We start from the raw sequence: 8,867 nt of genomic DNA on the forward strand, positions 1-8,867 counted from the left end.
TGCCTGTATGATGGCAATTTGCATATACTCCAGAATGTTATGAAGAGTGATCAGATGAATTGCAATTAATTGCAAGTCCCTCTTTGCCATGCAAATGAACTGAATCCCAACAAAACATTTCCACTGCATTTCAGCCCTGCCACAAAAGGACCAGCTCACATCATGTCAGTGATTCTCTCGTTAACACAGGTGTGAGTGGCTGGAGATCACTCTGTAAATGCTGATTGAGTTTGAATAACAGACTGGAAGCTTCAAAATGAGGGTGGTGCTTGGAATAATTGTTCTCCCTCTGTCAACCATGGTTACCTGCAAGGAAACACGTGCCATCATCATTGCTTTGCACAAATAGGGCTTCACAGGCAAGGACATTGCTGCAAGTAAGATTGCACCTAAATCAACCATTTATCGGATCATCAAGAACTTCAAGGAGAGTGGTTCAATTGTTGTGAAGAAGGCTTCAGGGCGACCAAGAAAGTCCAGCAAGTGCCAGGACTGTCTCCTAAAGTTGATTCAGCTGCAGGATCGGGGCACTACCAGTACAGAGCTTGCTCAGGAATGGCAGCAAGCAGCTGTGAGTGCATCTGCACGCACAGTGAGGCGAAGACTTTGAGGATGGCCTGGTGTCAAGAAGGGCAGCAAACAAGCCACTTCTCTACAGGAGACAGACTGATATTCTGCAAAAGGTACAGGGATTAGACTGCTGAGGACTGGGGTAAAGTCATTTTCTTTGATGAATCCCATTTCCAATTGTTTGGGGCATCTGGTAAAAAGCTTGTCCGGAGAAGACAAGGTGAGCTCTACCATCAGTCCTGTGTCATGCCAACAGTAAAGCATCCTGAGACCATTCATGTGTGGGGTTGCTTCTCAGCCAAGGGATTGGGCTCACTCACAATTTTGCTTAAGAACACAGCCATGAAGAAAAAATGGTACCAACACATCCTCCGAGAGCAACTTCTCCTAACCATCCAGGAACAGTTTAGTGATGAACAATGCCTTTTCCAGCATGATGGAGCACCTTGCATTAAGGCAAAAGTGATAACTAAGTGGCTCGGGAACAAAACATTGATATTTCGGGTCCATGGCCAGGAAACTCCCCAGACCTTAATCCCATTGAGAACTTGTGGTCAATCCTCAAGAAGCAGGTGGACAAACAAAAAACAAAACCACCGCAAATATTGACTCTTTGCATCAACTTCATGTAATTGTCAATAAAAGCCTTTGACACTAATGAAATGCTTGTAATTATACTTCAGTATTCCATAGTAACATCTGACAAAAATATCTAAAGACACTGAAGCAGCAAACTTTGTGAAAATTAATATTTGTGTCATTCTCAAAACTTTTGGCCACAACTGTACATAGACACATAGGCTTTATTCAAGGCTAGTTGTAGGTCATTTGTAAAAATAAATAAAAAATAGAGAATAGTAGAGGGCCAAGACAGGTGCCTTGAGGTATACCACACTATACCTGGTTTACGTTAGAGGCTTCTAATAAATAAAACCCTCTGTGTTCTATTAGATAGGTAGCTCTCAATCCACAATATGGCATAGGATGTAAAGCCATAACACATGTTCTCAGCAACAGATTATGATCAATAATATCAAAATCTGCTCTGAAGTCTAACAATACAGCCTCCACAACCTTCTTATCAATTTATTTCAGCCAATCATCAGTCATTTGTGTCAGTGCAGTAAATGTCAATTGCCCTTCCCTATAAGCATGATTAAAGTATGTTGTTAATTTGTTTACAGTGAAATAACATTGTATCTGGTCAAACACAATTTTTTCCCAAATGTTTACTTAGGGCCAGTAGCAGGCTGATTGGTTGGCTGGAAAGGGTGTTTTGACATTCTTGGGAAGTGGAATGACTTTTGCTTCCCTCCAGGTCTGAGGGGAAGCACTTTCCTCTAGGCTTAGATAGAATATATGGCAAATAAGAGTGGCAATATACACTACCGGTCAAAAGTTTTAGAACATCTACTCTTTCAAGAGTTTTTCTTCATTTCTACACTGTATAATAATAGTGAAACATCAAAACTATGAAATAAAACATATGGAATCAAAAAAGTGTTAAACAAATTAAAAGAGTGGGCAAAGCTGTATCAAGGCAAAGGGTGGCTATTTGAAGAATCTCAAGTATACATCTTTTTTGATTTAACACTTTTTTGGTTACTGCAATATTCCATATGTGTTATTTCATAGTTTTGAAGTCTTCACTATTATTCTACAATGTAGAAAAGAGTCAAAAAAAAGAACAACCCTTGAATGAGTAGGTGTTCTAAAACCGCTGACCGACAGTGTAGTTCGCTACCATCCTCAGGAATTTTCCATCCAAGTTGTCAGAACCAGGTGGTTTGTCATTATTGATAAACAGCAATACTTTTGTTTCACCTCTTCCACACTCACTTTACAGAATTCAAAATGACTATGCTCGTCTTTCATTATTTTGTCAGTTATGCATGAATATGAAGAATGAGAGTTTGTTGTTGGCATGCCATGCTTAAGTTTGCTAATCTTGCCAATGAAAAGGCATTAAAGTAGTTGGCAATATCAGATGGTTTTGTGATCAATTCATAGTACGTTTGCCAGCTGTGCAGACAGATTTAACTGCTTTTCCTTTTTCCTTCGCAACTATACAATTTTTAAAAATCCTCATAAATTCCTCCCTCAATGACAAGAACATTGTATAACTCTGTTGTCATTGTAAACATGTTTAACTACCTAAGGTGTCACACTTTCCCAGTGAGAGGTAAGAGTTTTCCACAGTTAGCTAGCACCTAGTGGGATAACTGAGATTTAACAAGCACATGCTTCTCTGTTTTAACGAGTCTGATGTAGATTTCAAAAGGTGTGTGTGTGTGTGTGTGTGTATGTTTGTGGAGAAGGGTCTTTGTTTGGATACTGTATGAGTATCTGGGAGAGGAGGGAGACTTGGAAGACGGTAGGAAGGCGGTTTTCATCAACCATTCTGTTTCATTTCTCAGCACACGTTTTCAGAGCGTTCCCCGCTCACCTACACCGGTTCCAATTAAAAGTGTGGTAGCATGGGATTCCCACCTTTGATGAAAACAAACAAGTGTGTGGATCTCACCTCTGTGCGATGTGCATCTTTTATTTTGCCTTTATTTAACTAGGCAAGCCAGTTAAGAACAAATTCTTATTTACAATGACTGCCTACTGGGGAACAGTGGGCTGCCTGCCTTTTTCAGGGGTAGAACAACAGATTTTGTCACAATTCCGACCGAAGGTGGCTCCCCTTCCCGTTCGGGTGGCTTCTTTCCTCCCCCTCCTTATGTGTTTATTGGTTACACCTGTTATGAGTTTGTGGTAATTAGTTGGGCTTTATTAGTCAGCCGACCCGCCCGTTTCTTTGTGCGGGATTAATTGTTGTAACCTTTGTGTATGTAGTAGACAAACGTGTTTGTTCATGGTCGTGGATTTTGCTGGACTGTTTTCGTGCCCCGTGGTTGGGGCATTTGTTTTGAGCACCCAGTGTTTCGTGGAGAGGCCGTTGTTCACCGTGTGTGCATTAAATAGCACTATATTGAACTCTCTGTTTCCTGTGCTTGACTTCACACCCATGACACCCAGAGCGTTTCAGATTTTTACCTTACCAGCTCAGGGATTCAATCCAGCAACCTTTAGGTTACTGCCCCCACTCAAACCACTAGGCCACCCCAGATGTATGCTACATCTGTGTTTCCTAAGCCAATTTGGGAGGATGACATGATGAGAATTCCAACCTAGGCAGATAAGAAACTACACACATCCTTCACCTACACCTTGAGGCTACATTATGATTTGATGTCTCTAGTAGCCAGGTAGGCTTACTGAAAAACACATGTGTGTGAGTGTGAGTGGGGGGGGGTTCTCCTTGTGGGGACTTAAAAATCCCCCAGTCCAACAAGGATAGTAAAACAAGGAAAATTCTCCCTCGTGGGGATATTGCCCACGTCCCCATGAGGACAAAGGGTATTTTAAGCTTAGGGGTTAGGTTTAGTGCTGGGTTACAATTAAAAGTGGAATTAGGGTTAGAATTAGGGTTATGGTAAAGGTTTAGTGTTTAGGTTTAGGGTACGGTTTAGGGTTAGGGTTTAAGGAAAGTAGGATTTTGAAAGGAAAATTTAGGTTAGCATACACTGAGTATACAAAACAGCTCTTTCCATGACAGACTGACCAGGTGAACCTAGGTGAATGCTATGATCCCTTGTTGATGTACAGTGTATTCGGAAAGTATTCAGACCCCCTGACTTTTTACACATTTTGTTACATTACAGCCTGATTCTGAAATGGATTAAAGTAAATGTTTTCCTCATAAATCTACACACACTACCCCATTATGACAAAGCAAAAACAGTTTTTTAGAAATGCATGCACATTTACAGTATAACAAATAAGAAACAGAAATACCTTGTTGAAATAAGTATTCAGACCCTTTGCTAAGTGCATCCTTTCCATACTTGAAATATTTCTACAACTTGGAGTCCACCTGTGGTAAATTAAAATGATTGGACATGATTTGGAAAGGCATACACCTGTCTATAAAGATCCAACAGTTGACAGTGCATGTCAGAGCAAAAACTAAGCCATGAGGTCAAAGGAATTGTCCGTAGATCTCCGAGACAGGATTGTGTCAAGTCACAGATCTGGGGAAGGGTACCAAAAAATGTCTGCAGCATTGAAGGTCCCCAAAAACACAGTGGCCTCCATTCTTAAATGGAAGAAGTTTGGAACCATCAAGACTCTTCCTAGAACTGGCTGCCCGGCCAAACTGAGCAATTGGGGGAGAAGTGCCTTTGTCAGGGAGGTGACCAAGAAGATGTTTTTCAGCGGTAGGGACTGGGAGACTAGTCAGGATCGAGTGAAAGATGAATGGAGAAAAGTACAGAGAGATCCTTGATGAACACCTGCTCCAGAGTGCTCAGGACCTCAGAATGGAGCATAGATTCACTTTCCAACAGGTCAACAATCCTAAGCACACAGCCATGACATTGCGGGAGTGGTTTCGGGACAAGCCTCCGAATGTCCTTGAGTGCCCCAGCCCTAGCCCTGACTCGAACCCGATTAAGTCGGTCTTGACAGACCTTAAAATATCTGTGCAGCGACGCCCCCCATCCAACCTGACAGAGCTTGAGAGGATCTGCAGAGAAGAATGTGAGAAACTCCACAAATACAGGTGTGCCAATATTGTAGTGTCATACCCAAGAAGACTCGAGGCTGTAAGGGTCTGAAGACTTATGTAAATGTGATACTTCAGTCTTTATTTTTAAAACATTTACAAAAATGTCTAATAACTTGTTTTTGCTCCGTCATTATGGGGTATTGTGTGGAGATTGATGAGGGGGAAAAAAACAATTTAATTGTCAAGGGTCTGAATACTTTCCGAATGCACTATAACTTGTTAAAACCGCTTCAATCGGTGTAGATGAAGGGGAGGAGACAGGTTAAAGAAGTATTTTTAAGCCTTGAGACAATTGAGACAGATTATGTATGTTTGCCATTCATAGAGTGAAGGGGCAAGACAACATATTTAAGTGCCTTTGAATAGGTTATGGTAATAGATGCCAGGCGCATTGGTTTGTTACAAGAACTGTAACACTTCTGGGTTTGTATCACAGTTTCCCGATCTCTAGGAAGTATTGGAGTCAACATGGGCCAGCATCCCTGTGGAACGCTTTTGACACCTTGCAGAGTCCATGCTCCTACGAATTGAGGCTGATCTGAGGGCAAAAGGGTGGGTACAACTCAATTAGGAAGGTAATCAGGAGCAGAAGGGCTATATTATTGATCAGTAAAATAGCTGAGTGGAGAGGATTCAGGATGTACAAAAAGTATTCACAACCCTTGACTTTTTCCACATTTTCTTGTGTTACAGCCTGAATTTAAAATGGGTTAAATGGAGATGTTTTGTCACTAGCCTACACACAATTCCCCATAATGTCAAAGTGATATTATTCTTTTTTTTCTCTACATTTTTACAAATGAATAAAATAATGAAAAGCTGAAAATTATTGCGTCAATACGTATTCAACCCCTTTGTTATGGCAAGCTTAAATAAGTTCAGGAATAAAAATATGCTTACCAGTCACATAATAAGTAGCATAGACATACTCTGTGTGCAATAAGTGTTTTACTTGATTTATTAATGACTACCTCATCTCTGTACCCCACACATACAATTATCTGTAAGGTCCCTCAGTCGAGCAGTGCAAAACCTGGTTCAGTTTGCTTTCCACCAGACACTGAGAGATGAATTCACATTTCAGCAAGACAATAACCTAAAACACAAGGCCAAATTCACACTGGAGTTGCTCAGTGGCCGTCAGAGTTACAGTTTTTACTTAAATCTACTTGAAAATCTATGGCAAGACCTGAAAATGGTTGTCTAGCAGTGATCAACAACCAATTTGACACAGCCTGAAGAATTTTGAAAACAATAATGGACAAATATTGCACAATCCAGGTGTGGAAAGCTTTTAGAGACTTACCCAGAAAGACTAACAGCTGTAGAAAGTTTTTTCAATAAATTTGAAAAAAATTCTAAAAACATGTTTACACTTTGTCATTATGGGGTATTGTGTGTAGATGGGTGAGAAAAAAATATTTAACCTATTTTGAATTCAGGCTTTAACACAATAAAATGTGGAATAAGTCCAAATACTTCTGAAGGCACTGTGGGTATTTGTGGTTGCTGAGCTCTTGTCCTGTCTAATGGCTTGTCTCTTTAGATGCCTGTTTAGAATGGATAGAGTTAACTATCTCTCAGGCAGATTGCGTCTCAAACGGCATCCTATTCCCTATATAGTGCATTCATTTTGGTAAAAAGTAATGCACTGTGTATGGAATATGGCACCATTCGGGCCACACAAGTCTGTCTGACTCTTCCTGTTCTCTGTCCAAATGTAACTGCCTGGAAACAAATGCTGATGGTTTTCACATGAATCCAAAACTCCAGAAGTGTATTACAGGGATGGGGAAAGGGGATTTTGCAGGATTATATGAACTAGGCTACACACTGGAGGGAGGCCATACATGTCACCCAGTCCTTTAAATACAGGCTGCTGCTGGGTGAAGTAGGATAAAACCTCAAGTATTCTACTATGAATTATAATGCCTGTTCCCACCCCTGCTCATTATAGAAAAGTGGGTACAGGGATGAGGAAAAAAAACAGAGCAGACGAGAACGGGTGAGGAAAATAAACAGAGAGCACGAGAGAGGGTCCTCACCCTTACAAAATAATAATTACACGGAATCAGAGCCCAATTGATCCCCAATGCTCTCTGTTGAGCCAACCCGGTCCTGGTCTTACCTGATGGAGGTTGTGTCCCATGGCAGCGGAGGAGGCTCTGACTGCCTGCCACATGTTGTGTTCATAGCCCCCGAGGTAGTGGGAGTGCACCCCTGGCTCGGTTGGCTGGAGGTTATATTCCCTGAACACATAGGCCTTCAGAGGAGTGCTCAATGATGCTACCTGGAGGTAGGAGTAGGGTATGACATCACATTTGTTGTTTTTCCATTTGGCCCCATAAGCTGCTGGCGATGTTGGTTATGTAAATGAACATAGCCATGTATTGAATAAGAGTGATATTAATAGAATGTGTTGCTATAGCCAAGTCATCCACATAGCAGATATAGGAGGGGCGGCACATATACATGATCCCCTTGTGGGGATCTACAAATCGCTCAAAGTCCTCACAAGGATAGTAAAACAAGGAAAATTCTCCCTCGTGGGGACATTTCCCATGTCCCTATGAGGACAAAGGCTATTTTAAGCTTAGGGGTTAGGTTCAGGGTTACAATTAGGGTAAGGGGAACAGGTTAGTGGTTAGGTTTAGGGTTAGGAGCGCTGGAAGATTTAGGTATAGGCGACATGGGCAGCCGCCCGGGGTGGCATCTTGCCGGGGGCGGCATGGGGCACCCGCACAAAAAAAAAATTGTAGCGGTGACATGTGTGTGATCGGTTTTCTATCCCTCATTTGCACGTCACGTCAATGATATCATGTGACTGTGGGTCAATTAACCTTGTTGGAGTGGCCGCCCCGATTCTAGTTTGTGAGCTCGGCAGGCTACTGCCTGGGAAGGTCTTCCACTCAGAAGTACAAGATGGGGAGGGGGGCGGGGTTAGGTCTCCCGACTGGAAGCCTGAGGTCGGGGGAGCGGTGGAATCTATCAAATGGTGCACCTCTAACTTTGTACGTTACTAATGCAATTATTTATAATCAGTCACACTAGGAAATGCTACCAAATAAACCACAATTAATTCACGATACTGTGAAAATATAGTTTCACGGACATATTGTTGCATTTTTTGCTAGTTTGTGCAAAAAAAAACTGTCTATACACCACCAAGGTGAATTGGTTTAGTCTTGACTCTTGGTTGAAAGCAGAGGGAGCACCCCCCTATCCACACCGACGGGACAGTAGTGGAGAGGGTAGAAAGGGTTAAGTTTCTCGGCGTACACATCATGGACAAACTGAAATGGTCCACCCACACAGACAAAGTGGTGAAGAAGGCGCAGCAGCGCCTCTTCAACCTCAGGAGGCTGAAGAAATTTGGCTTGTCATCTAAAACATTCAAACTTTTACAGATGCACAATCGAGAGCATCCTGTCGGGCTGTATCTCCGCCTGGTACGGCAACTGCTCTGCCCACAACCGTAAGGCTCTCCAGAGGGTAGTGAGGTCTGCACAACGCATCACTGGTGGCAAACTACCTGCCCTCCAGGACACCTACACCACCCGATGTCACAGGAAGGCCAAAAAGATCATCAAGGACAACAACCAGCTTCTATCTCAAGGCCTGTTAAACAGCCATCACTAACATTGAGTGGCTGCTGCCAACATACTGACTCAACTCCAGCCAC

The 8,867-nt window shown here is 42.2% G+C and overlaps 1 pseudogene; it reads right to left on the reverse strand.

The window, feature by feature from the left end:
• The window catches only part of LOC123990372, a 35,399-nt pseudogene extending 27,484 nt beyond the window's left edge, over positions 1-7,915 (reverse strand).
• Between the last annotated feature and the right edge of the window lie 952 nt (positions 7,916-8,867).

This window comes from Oncorhynchus gorbuscha, linkage group LG02, assembly GCF_021184085.1.
Source record: "Oncorhynchus gorbuscha isolate QuinsamMale2020 ecotype Even-year linkage group LG02, OgorEven_v1.0, whole genome shotgun sequence".
Taxonomy (NCBI): domain Eukaryota; kingdom Metazoa; phylum Chordata; class Actinopteri; order Salmoniformes; family Salmonidae; genus Oncorhynchus; species Oncorhynchus gorbuscha.